This window comes from Felis catus, chromosome B1 (genome assembly GCF_018350175.1).
Source record: "Felis catus isolate Fca126 chromosome B1, F.catus_Fca126_mat1.0, whole genome shotgun sequence".
Classification (NCBI taxonomy): domain Eukaryota; kingdom Metazoa; phylum Chordata; class Mammalia; order Carnivora; family Felidae; genus Felis; species Felis catus.
In genome coordinates this window covers 144,969,337-144,988,345 of record NC_058371.1, presented here as the reverse complement: position 1 = coordinate 144,988,345, position 19,009 = coordinate 144,969,337, and the positions used below count along the sequence as shown (strand labels likewise).

Below are 19,009 nucleotides of genomic sequence, written 5' to 3'. Positions count from 1 at the left end.
TCAGGCACTTTTCTTAATCACAGGTCACCTGCAACTAACTGCCTGGGCAACCTTGCTGAGTTCCCCTGAGGATTATTTCCAGGACACGACTCATTCCATGGACGCTTTAGAGCCAATAATCTCAGGACTAAGGACAAGGACTAAAAATGTGGCTCACTAGGTTGCCTTCAACTAGGAGTGAGCAGGGAGAATCTTAACTGACCAAGATTTGATTAAAGATGAATTAGGGACAAGGAAAACACAATACCTAATTCAACCTCAATCAGCTGTCTCTGTCACTCAAGTCCCCAGAGGACTTCACAGAGACCAAGCAGCTGACTGAGCTGGACCACCATGGGCCCAGCGCTCAGGTATTTGATTGGCACTCTCTTCGTCCTGTCCTGTCATGTGCTCACTGCAAGGGCCACTTGTGTCCCCTGCTGATCAAGCCTGCTGTATGATTCTGTATTTCTCCCTTCTGCATGTCAGTTTCCCTCATTTATAAAGGTACAGGCCCCTCGGCTGAGAGAAGATAATGCTTGTGTGGCACGTGCCTGACAGCTACTTTGGACAAGCACATCCTAAATACCCCCGTTAATCACTATCTTGGGAATATAGAGAGTCCATCCTCCCTCTATATTCCCATCAAGCGGAATGTGCAGAAGAACAAATTGTTCAAGGTCAGGGGCTCTGGGGGTGGCCAACCCAGAGCATCTTCCTTGTAAGGAATACTTTCCGGATGGCAGGCCTTGATCCCCTTGGAACACCGGCCATGCAAGGAGAAGGGCCGCAGGGAGTTGCGAGGCTAAGTTGCTTCACTCTAAAATCTTGTTACAGGGGACCTGGGTGGCTCAGTCAGCTAGGCGTCTGACTCTTGATTTCAGCTCAGGTCATGATTTCACGGTTCATGAGTTCATGCTTGGGATTCTCTCTCTCCTTCTCTCTCTGTCCCTCCCCTCCACTCTCTCCCTCTTAAAAAATAACTAAACTAAAAACAAAAATGGTTTGTTGCGCGTAGATTCCAGCAACAGATGCTTTGTCCAGATGCTCCTGGACTCCCTGTAGGTGAGTTCCCTCGAGAAACCTATGTGGCATTATTATTGCTGTCTCTGGATCTGTTCTTGGGCCTCACCGGACCATCACCCACCCTTGGATTAGAGTCTGCTGGGGTGTGCTTTACAACACAATCTGTAAAATACTGTGAACTTCACAGAAAAGAATGCTGGAAAGAACACAGAACCCTGAGACAGGGAACTTGGGCCTGGTAAACAGGCTCTTTGGCCTCTCCTTAGCTGTAGGGCCTTGGGCAGGTCCTATAACACATAGCTTAGGTCTCAGCTGGAGATGAGGCCCTTAGAGTAGATGTTCATGAACTCTCTTTAAATACCAAAATGGAGGGGCGCCTGGGTGGCACAGTTGGTTAAGCGTCCGACTTCAGCCAGGTCACGATCTCGCGGTCCGTGAGTTCAAGCCCCGCGTCAGGCTCTGGGCTGATGGCTCAGAGCCTGGAGCCTGTTTCCGATTCTGTGTCTCCCTCTCTCTCTGCCCCTCTCCCGTTCATGCTCTGTCTCTCTCTGTCCCAAAAATAAATAAACATTGAAAAAAAAATTAAAAAAAAAAAATACCAAAATGGTTATTTTGGCACAAGTTGACCTTAGTTATTACCACTCAGAAAAAAGCCCTATAAAAATTCTAGAAAATGTAGTCGGTCTTCCCAGTTAGTTGGGGATCACGTTCCTCTATATCCTTTCAAAAGGCAATTTCTGAAGGCTACATACGTGAGAATTCTTTATTTTAGCTGAGCCGGGACTGTGACTCTTCCCTACAGTATTTAGAAGAGCACTTAAGAGCCCATGGTATACACCCAATACATTTTATTTTTAATATGTGAGTAGATGTATAAATGAGGCCTTTTTAACCCATGCAGAGGGAATGAATGACTTCTTGACCATGTGGAATATGTTACAATGAAAGCTTGGACTGAAAGTGAAGTATAGTGAAATGAGCACTCAGTTTGCCATCAGATACCCTAAGTGGGCGGCCTGAATGGTCTCTGACAAAGCGTGTGGATCGTCTAAGCTGCAGTCCTCTCATTTGCAAATGGAGACAAATGCTAATATCCACCTTATTTGCCCCACAGGATTCTGATAAGAATCAAATAATATCTGAAAATGCTTTGTAAACAATAGTGTTATAAAAACACATGATGTCATAATACCTGAACAGTCCAATTCTTCGTGGTAATGGGTTAATTGCCCCTGTATTTCCTTCACTGTTAGCTATTAAGTGTTTCATTAGTAAGCTGTAGCTTTAACAAATAAATTAAGAAAACAAAAGTTTCCTACCAAAATTCATCTATTGTTTTTAAACACAATATAAATGATCACTTTCTCTGAAAGACATTTTAATCTAATGTGTAATGAATAATGTGTATGTGTATATTATGAATAATGTGTATGTGTATATTATGATGACATCAATATCTGAGCATTCTGCATTTCCTAGGGGCATCTGACAAGCCTTGAAAATCCATATCCTTGGTCCTTATCTGTGACTGACCGCCGAATTAAAAATCTCCAAAGGCCAACTTTTGTTTTGTTTTGTTTTTATTTATTTATCCCAGCTGGTGAGACTATTTATTCATTTCATTACAGAAGCATCAGAGTGTGATCTCTTGTATTGTCCAGTACAGCTGGAGATATTATGGAAAAACAGGGAATATGTAAGTACTACCTTTCTAAAATCAGAAGAACTAAATTTCATAGCACATTTAGTTTCAAAGATTTGTGACCAGGGATCGTGGGCCCATGCTATCAGAAGCAAAGAATGAATGCATAACAAGAATAGCAGCCCAGGCACTTTAGAGACTAAATTTCTTCCCGGAAGTATATTAGAACTTAACCACTACAGTCTGTGTTGGCCTGCTGGGGAGCTCTATTCATAGCCTGATAGTACTTGAACTTCCCACTGAAAAGTGTCCTTACAGACAGCCTCACATTCCTTCGAAAACCCTCAATGATAGCAAATCTTCATACTTTTTTATGGATTACATTCTTGAAAGCAACCCAAATCATCAAAAAACAAATCTGGGGAAAATAGTGGGCGTTCAAGTTGGGCAGCATGTTATCATTTTTGTGGTTGTTGTTGTAAAAGATACATCTGGATACAGGAATAGTGACAAGACGGGAAACAAGTAAAATAGACTGTAATTAAGTCTTTTCACAACTAACAGGATCTCTCAGATAGTTTACAATTGTTATTTTATAAGACTTAATGACTATTAGATCTTCTTGATAAATTCTGTATAAACAATAGGATCATGGAAAAACAAGCCTAAAACATTATTGCCTGGATACGATAACTTTTATATTCTAGAATAGCAGAATCTACATAGATTTTTTTTTCCTGAAAATTTGCTTCCTGACATGTTTTAGTAACTAGTACTAAACTTGCTTTCTTGCTGTTAACAAGTAGAAAACTAGAAAAAAAAAAAAAACAAAAAACGAAGCAACTCTTTCCAGACTATGGACAACAGATAGTGCAGGACTATGATCCTTTAGGAAAGGAGAAAAAATGAGATGAGCCTTGCTATCCTTCTGGAATTCTGCCTGGAAGAACTTCCTGGATCCCAGCACAGGGAGGGAAAAGCAGATTATGGAGTTCTCATTAAACTGACGAGTCAGAGATTTGAGTACAAGGTGGCTGGGACAGCCAAAGTTTCCTGGTTAGAGTACCAGAGAGATTTCAAGTCCAGAAATCTGCATAAGGTCTCCCTAAGCCTTTGACTGAATATTAATCTGTGCATCATTAGGATGAAATTCCACAAGACCAGGCAAAGAGCAACTTCTGGATCTGTGAATGGAACAATTCCCAGGGCTCCAACCGGAATGGGAGACGGTCAAGTTCATACCATCCATTGTGGAGATACCACACTGAACACTCAACAGAGACTTCATTAAGACATGTCTCATCTCTAGAGTAGAGGTTTCCCTAAACAAACCCCAATATATCTTAAGAAGAAGTTGCAAAAGCACAAAACCAATTTAAAGTAATATAGCTGCATACTAAAAAGAAAATGAAATCTTAAAAGGAAGACGACAAAAATCTAGACATTCAAACGCATAATACCAAAATCCAGTCAAAATTTTTGGACATTCAAAACAGCATTGTTTTGCTCACATTCCTATAAAAAAATAGAACAAAAAATGTCATGTTTTCTGTTTTTGCTTATTTATATATTGACTTTTCCTTCTAATAAAACTTTCCTTCAGAATAAGCCTTTATTTTACACTAAAATTAATGCTTCAGCTCTCTTGTCATAGTTAACAATCCATTTGAATGGATGATGCCTCTGACAATCATAGCATCTTTCTGGATTATCAGGTTTCTAACACTAAGGTACAACTGCATATGAACAGGCTTGTGTGAACATGGACAGCAGATCATTTACATATACTCTGTGGCTCCCCAAACTCCTATTCTGGATGGTACTTTCTTCTAAAGGGTTTTATTTACATACCACCAAGATCTGTTTGACCCCAGTCAAAGATAATAATAAGATTCTGTTCTAAATAACATACATTACTACCAAAACATGAAGTACCGTGCCCTTCCATTCCTCTTTGCTATTTTGAAGGCTTCTGGCTTCCCCAGAAGCATAGTGGGACCATATAGGCTGAAGCACAATGCAAGATGTCGCTGGTATGATCATTTGTCCTAAACACTACCAAAGACTGGAGAAAATTAGCCTCCATTTGTTTGTTTTCTAGTCTTACCTCAAATAAAGTGCCAACAGATATATATTCCGTGATCTAGAAATATAATTTGTGAAGAATAAGTTATGCATCAGCTCTGTAAAAAAAAAAAAAAGTGTATAGAAGTAATTTTATTCAACTCATTTTAAGAGAACACGTATTGATTACCTACTATATGCCGGAAGTCCTGATACACAGTGAACTTATACAAAAGCAAACAGAGCTTAGTGTTCCATTTTATAAAGGCAGTCCTGAGTTCCATGCATTTAACTCTCAACCTCCACTTCTGTGTGTTATAAATCAACATCCTTGAACTAGTTTTGATAAGCCTTCTTTGGACGCTAATGCATCCGTTGACACATATTTCACGTCACGGCGTGGCAGAGTTCCCTGTCAGTGGAGAATTCAGATTGGAGTTTATTGCCCCTGTGGTGAGCATAACAGGCCTTATTTGTGCTATTATTTAAAGGTTTTGCTGTAGTGGCTCCCAAACATAAAAGTGGGAGAGGCCTCAGAATTACATCGCGGGTTGAGTTAGGGGGCGATTCAGTGAAGTTCTATGTGCTCTATTCTCATTTTGATTAGGCATCTCTGCTTCCATTCGTTTGTTGAACTGGGCTTCTACAACTTAAGAAAAATTAAAAATCACTAACACCGTTTTACATTTTTTTATCATCAGCTCATAAAATAAATGGAAAACGGATCAAAATCAACAACTTATCTAAGTCAAAGATAAGTTGACTTATGTTTTATATACAAATAATGTATATCCATTATTAGGCTGCCAGAGTGGCAAATTTTTAACACCGGTCAGACAGTTATTATGGTCAACCAGTACATTGCTTTTATTTGGGAGGAGAAAAAGCAAAATTAATAAGTACCATCAAAACCATATAATTTCATTCGCACGTAGAATTTAAGAAAGAAAACAAACAAGCAAAGGGAAGAAAGAGAGAGTGAGAGAGACAAACCAAGAAACAAATTCTTAGCTATAGAGAACAAGCTGATGGTTACCAGAGGAAAGGCCACTGGAGGGATGGGCATCTTCCCCCTTAAGTGCATTAGGGAGAGCACTTGTCGTGATGAGCACTGGGTGTTGTACAGAAACGTTGAATCACTATACTGTACCCCTGAAATTGATGTTATACTGTCTGTTAACTAACTGGAATTTAAATAAAATCTTTAAAAAAAAAAAACAAAACTATTTAATGAGGTGCCTGGGTGGCTCAGTTGGTTAAGCATCCGACTTCGGCCCAGGTCGTGATCTCACGGATCGTGGGTTCGAGCCCTCCATCAGGCTCTCTGCTGAAAGTTCAGCAGAGCTGTTTCAGATTCTGTGTCTTCCTCTCTCTCTGTCCCTCTCCCACTCATGCTCTATCTGTTTCTCAAAAATAAATAAACATTAATAATTTTTTTTAATCTATTTAAAAGAAGAGGCATAATTATAGGTTTTGAGATATGTTTTTACTTTCTTGGAACAAAACCTCACATAGCATATGTAAGTCCCTGTTTGATTTTGATAACTTCAAACTCATTTTATGTTTTCCTTTAAAGTAAAAGCAGGAGGGGCACCTGGGTGGCTCAGTCAGTTAAGTGTCCAACTCTTGATTTAGGCTCACGTCATGATCTTAGTGTTTGTGAGATCAAACCCCCCATTGGGCTTTGCGCTGATAGCCTGGAGCCTGCTTGGGATTCCCTCTCTCCTTCTCTCTGTCCCCTTCCCCCACTCACATGCATGCACGAGTTCTCTCTCTCTCTCTCTCTCTGTCTCAAAATAAATAAATGCACTTGAAAAACAAACAAACTTGGATTTAAAGTAAAAGCAGGACATATTTTAACCAGGTAATGCAAAAGTGAATCAAAACCATCTTTATCGAAAGTGTGTCTTCTCAGATGGAAACAATAAATCATCTCTTCTTAGGAATGATGTCCCACTAGAACTCCTTTTGGAATGTCATCCAACTGAGCTCTCTGGAAATCATGAAGACGATCAACACGCCTCCCCTGGAAGAAACAGCTACGGGAGAGGGGGGAGGGGGAAAAGCCCAGAGATGTAGGGAGACATTTCAGGGAAAGGCACTGTTTGAACATGTTCTGGGAGGGCCCAGCTGATCAGTTAGATTACCTTTCCAAACACAACAAAAGCTCTTCAGGGTAGAACTGCAGTCCCTGGGTAAAGCTTCCTATTTAAAAGCAGAGATTGCCTGTGGCATTGGGGCACACCCAAGTCCTCTGAGGACTGGTTTCAAAGCTTGAGGAGGTAACAAAAAAATGGGACTGAGGCAATCAAAATGAATTTTGATTTCATCAAAACTGTAGACCTAGCCTCTAATAGAGAGAAGAAAGAGGTAGGGGTGGGAGAGGGAAAGTGGGAGGAAAACAGGTCAACTAGGAAGGAGGTGTGGGTTAAGAAAGCAAGCTCACCAACTTGAACCAAAGTTGTCCAAAGAAACCACTTCAGTTCTAATCCCTTTTGTAGTTCATTGACTTTCCAGGCTTCTATTTTCTCCAATTTGTCTCACTATTGTCCTTCAGATAGCAAGGGAAGAGTATGCACTAGCTTTTTAAAGGGATGGCTTCCTCCAAAATAATAGTTTTATTGTCAGCCACATCTGAATTATGATCTCAAATCTGATCCCTTTCCAGCTAAATGACCTAGCTTAGCCCAGTAGACTTCCTCACTGGAAAACGGGAGAAAAGATGGTTACCACCCAAGATGGTTGTGGTTAAATTCCCCGCACACAGCAGACACTCAATAAATATTAGTGAACTCATTGAAACCCTAAGCCAGTGGACTGGCTGAACAGGTTTGCATTGTTGTTACTAGCTGTGTGCCCGTGGACAAGATAGACCACTTTGTGAAACCTCAGTTTCCACAGCTAGAAAAAGGGGAAAGTTGTACGATGGTAAATGGCCTACTTTTGTGGTTGTTTGGGGGATTAAATGGAAAGGAAAAAAATATAAAATATATATCCCGGGACCTGACACGGTAAGAATTCACTGAATGTTAGCTTTTATTACCCCTTTTCTCTATAAATGGCTACTGATGAAGTATTCTTACCAAGGACTCAGTTTTTACCCTTTGAACAGAGTAATAAATAGGGTCACCCAAGTAGCATGTTACCTCACTGTATGATATCAAATGACACGTAAATGGTGATAATGAACTGAGGACAGAAGGTGAGTCAGAAATGCTCACGTTTCAATTATACTCATTGCCTGAAAATAGATGAAACCGAAAATCAGAATGAACACACACTTAATCTTCCTGCATAGGCATCAAGATCGGTGGCTTGCCTTTTAAACTGTCCCCGAGTCCCTAATTTATTTAGAAATCGAACACAAATGATAGAATTACTTCTTTATAATGTACTTGAGTGATTGTGAAAGAAGCAGGATTTCTTGAGATCTGGAAACTAAAAAAGACAGCAGCAAGATATTAGCAAGACCGAAACCACTCATAATCATGTTCCGATTAAAAATGATAATATTGACAAAAGAGAACTTTTCTCTACCTGGTTACTGATTAAAGATGGAAGGGAGGTAGGATCAGATCTTCGTATAGAAAGAATACAGCCAGAAGCTTGGTCTTTCGCTGAAGAACTACTGAGCCCTGGCTACCGTGGTAGATGCCAGAGAGGCAGATATAAATAAGATACCATCCAGAAGCCCTCCCCTTTCAGAATACTAAAAATATAATAGCATATAATGGATACAATTATTTTTTTTATTTATTTTATTTATTATTTTTTCAACGTTTATTTATTTTTGAGACAGAGAAAGACAGAGCATGAACGGGGGAGGGTCAGAGAGAGAGGGAGGCACAGAATCTGAAACAGGCTCCAGGCTCTGAGCAGTCAGCACAGAGCCCGACGCAGGGCTTGAACTCACAGACCTTGAGATCGTGACCTGAGCCGAAGTTGGAAGCTTAACCGACTGAACCACCCAGGCGCCCCTGGATAGAATTATTTTAAACTTTAGGAAGAAAAGTGCTGCATACATACACAGTATTAACAAGCTTAATACATCTTTCTACCAGAATTTAATTTTAATAATCTAGCGATGACTAACTACAAATAATAAAATGGAGTCGCAAAGCCTAAAAGCTGAGCTTAACAGTGACAAATGCTCACTGTTCTCTGCTATGGGCCAGACACTAGCAGGAGAGAAAGGCTTGCACACAACTACCTATAAACCAACTGTAGAGCTCATCGCTTAGCATTGAACTGTAACATCTGAGAGCTTATAACGAACACAGAATCTCAGACCCACTCTAGACCTAATGAATCCGAATCTGCCCTTTAACAAGATCCCCGGGGGAGGCATGTTCACATTGCGTTTGAGAAACATTGCTACAGCAGATGGATGAGCAATGGGCTCTGGGAACTCGTAGGAAGGGATTCCCAGCTTCAAAAAGACAATGGCTTGAAAGCTGCGTCAAAGCCTGAAGGTAGCATATGACATAAGACATCAGCGCACCTCTTCACACAGGTAGATATTTGCTTGGTGAGGAATAGGTAGATACATTACTTAGGAGTACCGAACTGACAGGTATATTAACTAGTACAGTACCACACACGGGTGAGAAAAATGACAATCAGACATATTTTTGAGCTCATATATGCATGTGCTTATTAGCATACGCTTACACATTATGGTCTTTAATAACATGTTTGTTGCTCATTTTTGTTCAGTGAAACGATTGATATTGGTGACCATCTGCATTATTTAGACCTTCACAGAAAAACTTTGTCAATTGTCTCTTCTTGATGTCCAGGATTACTGGGCTTTCCATTGACCTGATACTCAGAGAGACAAGGGATTTACACTTGATCTTAGCCAAAAGGCTGGGAAGCAATTCAGAGAGACAAGGGATTTAAATGGTAATATGCATTGGAATGCCTGGGTGGCTTAGTCAGGTGAAGCGTCTGACTTCGGCTCAGGTCATGATCTCACAGTTCATGAGTTTGAACCCAGTGTCTGGTTCTGTGCTGACAGCCTGGAGCCTGCTTAGGATTCTGTGTCTCCCTCTCTCTCTGCCCCTCCCTGCTTGTGCTCACTCTCTCTCTTTCTCAAAAAATAAATAACCATTTAAAAAAAATAATAATAAAATAAATGGTAATATGCATTGAGAAAGATTAGGGAACAGACTCTTCCCTCTTCTGTTTGGAGAAATTGGCCAGTTACATGATTTAACATAACCAGGCTTCCAAAGATATATGGATCATGCTGTGGGCCAGACACACTGTGACTTGTAAAACAGCTGACTGGTGTTGATTCCAGCCCCATTCACCCCCACATCTAGCCCATTTTTGTGTGACCTATAATGAGAGATACATACCTTCAAACGCTATACTCTACAGTGTTAGCAGTGTTCACCTAGTGAAACAATTCTTCCCTTTCTTTTATTTTTTTTTAATGTTTATTTATTTATTTTTGAGAGAGAGCACAATCAGGGAGGGGCAGAGAGAGAGAGACAGAGACAGAGACAGAGAATCCCAAGCAGGCCCCATGCTGCCAATGCAGAGCCTGACACACGACTCAAACCCAAGAACCGTGAGATCATGACCTGGGGTGACATCAAGAGTTGGCCCCTTAACTGACTGAGCTACCCAGGTGCCCCTCTTCCCTTCTTTACTCATGGACAAAAATGGCTTCCACTCTTTCATGTACCATGCAGAATGTTGTAAGGATGGGCTGAGGGAAGCTATCAGCCAAGAGACAACAGTGATCCTTCTTTTGGGCAGCTACCCTTAAGCAGCAGGCTAGAGTACTCAAAGCCCAACTTAATAGAATGATAATAATGAATAGGTTTCCAGCCCTTTCTGGAAACCAGGCTATGTTCTAAGCTTTACTTGCATTAGGTCATTTAATCCTTACACTGAATCTATGAGATGAAAACTATTATTATAGTCAGCTGAGGAAAATGAGATCTAGAAAGGCTTAGAAATTTCAACAAGATGACTCAGACCTGAAATTTGAATTTATATTCTGAGTTTAATTGAAGACAGTATCAAGTAAAAGGGAAAGAAATGTTTGAAAACATTCAACTTAAGAGTGTTATCTCACACGAAACATATTCTCTACTCATGCATCTTGCCATGTTAGATTAGCCAGAGCAACATACTGATGGAAACTCGACAGTACTTAAAACTGTCACAGTGTTTAAAAACATCACAATATGAAGTGGTACTGAGTATATCTTTAGTGCATCGATACAAATAAGCAATAATATATAGGTAATCACAGAACTGGATTCCGTTGAATCATAACAAAGCCAGTTTATATCAGATATGACAACTTTCTTCTTTGCCTATAGCTTAGAGTAATAAAAACAGCCACATCGGTGGTGAATACACTATCTTCCAGGCATTTTTTGAATGTTTTATGTAACTTACTTTTACTTTTTTTTTTTTAATGTTTATTTATTTTTGAGAGACAGAGAGAGACAGACTGTGAGCGGGGGAGGGGCAGAGAGAGAGAGAAAGACACAGAATCTGAAGAGGCTCCAGACTCTGAGCCATCAGCACAGAGCCCAACGCAGGGCTTAAACTCACGAGCCGTGAGATCATGACCTGAGCCGAAGTCGGATGCTCAACCGACTGAGCCACCTGTTTTACTTTTTTTTACTTTTTTAGCAGACTTCAAACCCAGTGTGGAGCCCAGCGTGGAGCTTGAACTCATGACCCTGAGATCAAGATCTGAGCTGAGATCAAGAGTAGGAAATTTAACCGACTGAACCACCCAGGCGCCCCATCTCTGAAGTGTTTTAGATGTATTATCACTTTACTGAATCACCATCACAGTCCTACGAGTAGGTATTATTCCCCATCTATAGATGAGAAAGATACAGTGGTAGAGAGCTTAAGCAATTCAAGCAAGCTGTCATGGTTAACAGTAAGTGGCAAAGTCAGATATTGAAGCTGGCAGTCTGATTCCAGAATGTGTATCTTTAACAGCTACATACTACCACACATGAGAAATGAATCAAAGTGCCAGGTTTGGGCACCATGGTGGAGGGGAGTTTAGCTCACAAGGAGATTCTCAAAGTCTATAAAGAGTGCTAACAGAAAAAAGTGCCTTCTTAGAAAGAACTTCGCCCTGATGACTGAGCTGAGACAGAACTGCCCCTGTGGCCATGTTCTAGTTAGTGTTCTTCTAAGTGTGGCCCTTTGAACCATCCAGTTGTATTGGGTCTTTGGATCCATGTGTTGATACGGCCATCTTTGGCTCCCCCACCAAGTTCTCATCACTTCTTGGTAGTATTAGATTGGCAGCTTCTGAGCAATTAATGGGGTAGGCTGTGGCATTTACCCTTAAAGGGCCTCACTGCTGGGATGTTTCGGTGGCCTTATCCCTCTTGCTTTTTCTCAATGTATCCCTGCCCTCTGGTACACCACCATGCAAATTCCCAACATTGATGGAATCTCAGGGCCCAGGAAAGACCAATCATATCTGGCCTAATGCCATGTTGCACAATTAATTTAAGGAACTGAGGAATTAAACGATCTTTTCCAGGCACTATTTTGACTCCCCTTCTAGCATAGCCCCCCCCCCCCCCCCCCCCGTATCACCAATATTTCAGAATCCTTATCCTTTCCTCCTTAGTGTACTCTACTAGCTAGATAGACTTAGCTTGAGTACTTCTTTTCAGGTTCCCTAGGTCGTTTATGAGGTGGGGACAACTTCCTCTCTGAGCCACAGATACATTCCTTTGTTCCATAGACCAAGTTGTACTGCTCATAGGTCTGTCAGACCTTTCATGGACAAAGCCATACTGACAAAGGCATGCTGGAATTCAGATGGGAGAAGGGAATCAGCCAAAACTAAGTTGTCCCCAGGGGGCTGGTCAAGGTAAATATTGACTGTGGAAAGCAGGTTCTAGGGAAGCTCATCATCCAGATTTGGGTCTGGTCTCACTATCCCTGTCCATCGATCTGTTGGAAGAAGATGGGCTGGACTGAGGAACTCTGAGACATTTTATTGTTTTTAGCACTAGATGAGACTTTGGCCAGTTATGCAGGGAGGTGTCGGTTTGAGACGACCACAGGAACATGAGAAACCGAGAATCAGGTTTCAGCTGGGTCCGGCTTCCCACAGGGAGTCAGGGAAGCAGATACTGGGCTGAAAGATGAGCCACATAACAATGTGGGTAGAGAGAAAGGCTGCTTGCCCGTCAGTCCTGGATTAATCCTTAAGCTTAATGAAGGACGGGAGAAACGAATCCATGCCCCACTTTCAGAGAATGGGAGCAAGCTGTCTTTGACCCAAAGCCTAGGTGGGGCTGAGTCCACATCTGGAACAAAACAGGAAGGAAGCCAGGGCTGGACAGTCCCCCAATTCACACTGTCACTGATAAGCTGGCCTTCTTTTCTACACACACAACCTCAGGGTCATACAGGCTCACTCTGAAGCCAAGCCAGAGATTTCTGAGTCCAGCCTCATAAACCTTCTAGCCCTCTCTTCTCATTTCCTGGCCCTTGGTTTTAAAGCTTTCCGGGGGAACTTATTCGTGCACTCTAGATTTGGGTCTATTTATTTTACTTTTTGGGGGGGGAACACATACCATCTCCAAAAATGTTGGAGCTTCTTCTCCAGGACCTCTCTGTTTCTTCAGAGTTGGCTTTTCCTCCCCAAGCTACCCAGCGTATGTCAGACTTGCACTGCTGTCTCCTGTGGACAGTCAGCACATCACTCCAATTCTCTTTTGTGACAATTCCTCTTCATCCCTCGATGTCGGGATGGCATCTGAACGAGTATTTCCCAAACAGAAGAAATCACCTTTATTCCTAAAACTGCTGTGTTCTTTATTTCTGTTCACTGCTTACTACGTCTATGTTTCTTCTCTCCTTTCTTTGTTGAATATTGAATCAAAATCATACTGAATGTATCAATATAAAACATCTTTTTTTCATTTTTTAAATTAAAAAAAAATTAATGTTTATTTATTTTGAGTGAGAGAGAGAGAGAGAGAGAGAGCATGAGAAGGAGAGGGGCAGAGAGAGAGAGAGAGAGAGAGAGAGAGAGAATCCCAAGCAGGCTCCACCCTGTCAGCACAGAGCCAGACTCGTGAGGCTTGAACTCACAAACTGTGAGATCATGACCTGAGCCAAAATCAAAAGGCGGACGTTTAATCAACTGAGCCAGCCAGGTGCTCCCGAATAAAACTTCTTAGATTTGTTGCCTATTTTTCATCCCACCTAGTTTTGTGTAGCCCCAATTATCTCTTGCTTAAAAAGTTGCAAAGTCATTCAATGAATGTCCGGCACCTTAACCACTTACTGCTCATGCACATAATTAATCTTTCATAGAACTGCCTGATTAATATTACTGGAACAAACCACTGATCGTATAATTTCCTGCTTAAATAGCCAATGCTGTTACTCTCCGACGTTTCTTCAATGACTACACATTCCTGCATACTCACGATAGGCCTGGCAACCCGCGATGGAAACAGATGTCATCCTGGGAGTATATGCCAATATCATTTTGGGGACTCAAGCTGTCATTTTCTTATAGATGAGGTCCACCATCAATACATGGCAGAGAGAATATTAAGATTTTAAGTTGCAGCCAACATTCCCATCCTCAGCTATCTCTGTGTGGTCTGGATAATCTGGCTCCTGGAATCAAAACACAGCTCCTTACCCAAGCATGCCCAGAAGTTCTTTTTAGGTGATGATTTTCCAAGACAAGCGTGGGCTGGAACAGTAATACCAGGTCAATGTGACAAATTAGCCTTAGATTGTCTATTCAACAGCTTCGCAAAGCTGTTTTACCAGGACGGCAATTTTTTAAAAAAATTTTATTTAATTTTTGAGAAAGAGAGAGAAAGAGCTTGGGCAGGGGAGGGGCAGAGAGAGAGGGAGACAGAGAATCCGGAGCAGGCTCCAGGCTCTGAGCTGTCAGCGCAGAGCCCCACCCAAGGCTGAAACCCAGGAACTGTGAGATCGTGACCTGAACACAAGGTCGCTCAACTGACTGAACCACCCAGGCGCCCCTATGAGGATGGTAATTTTAATAAGAGATCCAGAAATGTTCTGGGCGCCCTCCTGCCTCCCCACTCCTCTCAGGAAGTGCTGCCATCGCGGTATTTACCAGCCCTCAGAGATTGTTCCCACTTCATCAGGCAGTCGATTAATCAAGCCAAAGCACTTTTGTCTTTAGCCTTATGTGTGCATATATCTAAGCCTACTAGTACCTTTTTAACCCTTAATCATATCAGTGATGTGGGAATTGATGTGTTGCAGGAAATGCATTCCCAAAGCCAGGAGGGGATCGGGGAGATGGGGAGAGAAAAGATCCTATGATCTGTACAGTTTTATAGAGGTAGTTAAGACACCCGTAAATCTGGGCAACTTGACAGCTTGCGTTGATCTCTTTCCCTTGCCAACTAAAATGTTCTGCAATTCTTAAGTTGTTGACAGGTTGTTAAAGAAGGGCAGCGTGCCCTCCTCTAACCTGCCTCAGCTGGAGTCTTTGCCCATGGCCCTGAATCCCTGGCCTTGCTCAGGGAAGGCGTGGCTTTGGGAGAGTGTACCGAGTTCATAGTCTTTCAGTCATAGAATAAAAGCCATCAAAGGGGTTGTGCTCTGACGCATGGGCACAAAAAGCAGGGCCTGGCACTGGTAGCTAGGAGGTATGCCAAGGCTGCAAAAGAAGGGTTTGAGAGAAAAAGAGAGAGAGGGAGGGAGGGAGAGAAAGGCAGGTCAGAGGCTATGTTTGGGCACATTGACTTATATTTATACAGTGAAGGCCACTCTAGGCCAAGAGCCATCCAACACCCACAGTCTTTGCCGTGGTCCGGTCATCATTTAATTTGGGGAGCACACATAGTTTTGGCTTGACAAGCTTTGTTGATGACATGGTGATGGGTTTGCTGCAGTGAGGCTGGAATTGATGTAATAACCTTTTGAACATAAACACGATAGCAAGGAAGAGAAAAAACAAGATATTTTTTTCTAAACAAAATGAGGACCCCATTTCAAATCCGTTTCTGGTGGAACCGAAAACATATAGACAAAAGCCTTTTCTAAAGCTCTACCCTTTATACAGTCACGTAAGTAAATTCCATAAGAATCAGCACAAAAGGCACATATAATCCAAATACTGTCCAGCCCCAAATGAAGTTGCAATGATATCAATACCCATCGGGGGGCAGCTACATAATTTGTGGAGCCTGGTGCAAAGTGAAAATGAGAGGCTGCTTATTCAAAAAGCAGGAGGAAAAAAGTGATATTAAGGGAACCAAAATACAAAGTTTTTCATTTCTTCTGTTGTCTTTTTCTTTTGACTTGTAATGGTTTAAATGTCCCTAAGTAAAGAAACCTCAAAAATATATATATTGTTAGCTTGACTTTACCTCTCATCTCTATATTGTGCAACATGATTTTTAAAAGCAAATGTAATGGTACTTCAATTGTTTGCACAGTCAGTGACATCACCCAATTCTTCCTTTGCAGATCACACATGCACATGCAATTCTCCCTTTCCAGAATGGTGGAAACACTGGACAAAACTCAGCTGGTTTTATTCCACTTCTTGATATGCACACATTCTGCCAACACTTACCTTCAGCTTACTGATAGGTAAAGAGGGACGGAAAGAGAAAAAACTGTGGTTGGCCCTGTCCTTCCTTTTCCTTCTATGTCGTTATTTTCAGTGTAAGTGGTTGGCTAATGCAAGGAATTAATGCAAGAACAAATAGGAGGTTGTATATCATGCTGGGTTCCTGGGGATTCGAAACTATCCCACATACTAGCAACTCAGCTATGATTATTAAAAAACCAATTAAAACCAAAAAGCACTAGTTAAACTTAAAAAATACAGTGGTGGGACGGGTATCACCAGCCAGTATGATATGCTAAGAAAGTAGTAGGGAGAATGGAAGAATTTCAGAGGAGAGAGAAAATACAGTGGGAAAGGTCCACTTCATCAAACACATCCTTAACAAATTTTAAATAAAAAGAAGTAAGAGTCTCTTATGTGGGAAAATTTGAACCGTGGTTGGAGTTTGGAAAAGTAAACGTGGAAAGAAAAGCCAAGATTAGAGCCAAAGTGGTGAAAAATTAGGGTAGAAACATAGTCCTAGATCAGAGGGCAAGACCCTCGCTAAAGCATGTTAGCTTTATTACCATAGCCATTGTTATTATTAATGAGGAAATAATAAAGACCGACCATCTGGTGATTCCCTACTCCATGCTAAGAACTATGAATTAATCACAGTGATGAATTAATTAACTCCTTTCATCTCCATGGCAAGACATGAGTTAGGTACCATTAATCAGACTCATTCTTACAGAAGAGGAAATTATGTTAAATAACTTGCCCATGGCCTCACAGCTGGCAAATGGAAGCACCAGAGTGTTTAAGGATAAATAATTGGAACATGTGAAGCAGAGGAATGACGGAATGAGAGATAGCTAAATCTGTCAATGATGAGCAGGACCCATGAGTGGTCCTGTCTGGTGGCCCGTGTTAAGTCAAAGGCAATACAGAAACAGATACACGTGAAATTTTACATGCATGGACTAGTCTTTAAAAGAAAGACTTAAGGGGTGCCTGGGTGGCTCAGTCAGTTAAGCACCTGACTTCGGCTCAGGTCATGATGTCACAGTTCATGGGTTCGAGCCCCGTGTTGGGCTCTGTGCTGACAGCTCAGAGCCTGGAGTCTGCTTCAGATTCTGTTTCCCTCTCTCTCTGCCTCTCCCCGGCTCATGCTCTGTCCCTCTCTGTCTCTCAAAAATAAATCAAGGTTAAAAAAAAAAAAAGAAAGAAAGATTTCAGAGACAATACAATAGAAAAAAAACAACAGGTTTGTAGTCTGGGTATATCATTGGCTAAAAGACAGCTAAGAATCAAGAGATTGTCAGTTAATACCAGGTGTGTATTCATCTAGCTCGGTCACACTTTGTGTGGATCAACCAACAATTTAGTGAAGTAAGGAATTGATCTTGAAACATCAGCACTTCCTATTCATCTTATACTTGTTCACGTCTTTATTTATTTAATGAATATTTGTTAAGTGCCGCACAAGTTACTGGAAGAACCCACATTTCAATGAACAGTATTTTATTGATGACTTAAACCCTTTAGGTACTAGGATTGCAAAGGTGAATAAGGTAGATAAGGTCCCTACTCTCAAAAACCCTGCAGGCTATTCTAGAAGAAATCAAATAGAAATAAATAGGAAAAAAAAAGAAAAAGAAAAAGATAATACCAAATGTGATAATACCAAAATGTCAAAGAATAAATAATATGAAATAAAACTTGAGATGATGCCAGAAAATATAGGTGCTATGAAGAAAATCAGTTTTAAAGCAAAGCGATGAGTTGGAGAGTGACCAGAGAGCAGCACATTTAGGTAAGAGTGGTCAGGGTCATCTGAGGACGTCAGCTGGGCAGCAATTTGAATAAAGAGAAGGCAGTGGTGAATGGCTTTGGTGCAAAAGACCCCCAGAGGAAACGAGTTTGGTATGTTGGAGACACAGAAAGACCCGGCTGGCCGGAGGCTGGTGAGGGAGCAGGAGAGCTGATGGCGCTAACCTGGAGGCATGGACAATGGCCAGGTCACGCGAAGCTAAAATACCCAGTTTCTCTACCCAAGCAGTAGAGAACTCCCAGTCTAGTTCAGGAGACAGACATCTAAACAGACGTTGCCTCTGTGCTATAGTGTGGTAAATGCTCAGACAGGAACCTGCGTGGGTGATGAGGGAGCATAGAAGATCGGCTCTACCTCCTGGAACTTGACAGCGTCCGTGATGTTTCCCTGGGACAGACCACCGCAACCACACAGTACCCTCCTGCCTCGTGGTTCCCAGGCCACCAGCACTCCCCACTTCATCCGCGTGTCCCTCTGAACTGGCAAACAAAAATTGGGCTTGTTGCCCGTAAATTACTTTGAGCCCTTGGGAAGAGACACTCAGTAAACAAGGCCTGGGATTATCTCAGTGATGTAGGAGATCAAAGCACTTTGCAAACATTAACTAATTGAGCATATCATGTTGCAGAATGTCAGTGTTGTAATGAGTCTCCGTTTCAGCTCTGTATTCTTTCTAAAATGCTTAACTACTCTTGGAAGTTATGACTTTCACATTGATTTCAATGGGCAGAAAAAAGCCTTTATTTGTTCCTCCTTCTTCACTCCTAAAAAAAACCATCTCAGCTTGGGGAGTGACAGAGGCATCAGGTTCCTTACCCCACAGCCAATTTGAGAATGTTTGAGTTAGAGATCTCTGTTAATGAAACTGAGAGTACGGAGTCCAACCCTTGTGGCC

At 41.6% G+C, this 19,009-nt stretch overlaps 1 pseudogene; it reads right to left on the bottom strand.

Annotated features, from left to right (window-relative positions):
• LOC109499366 overlaps positions 1-19,009 on the bottom strand; it is an 87,685-nt pseudogene that overhangs the window by 2,814 nt on the left and 65,862 nt on the right.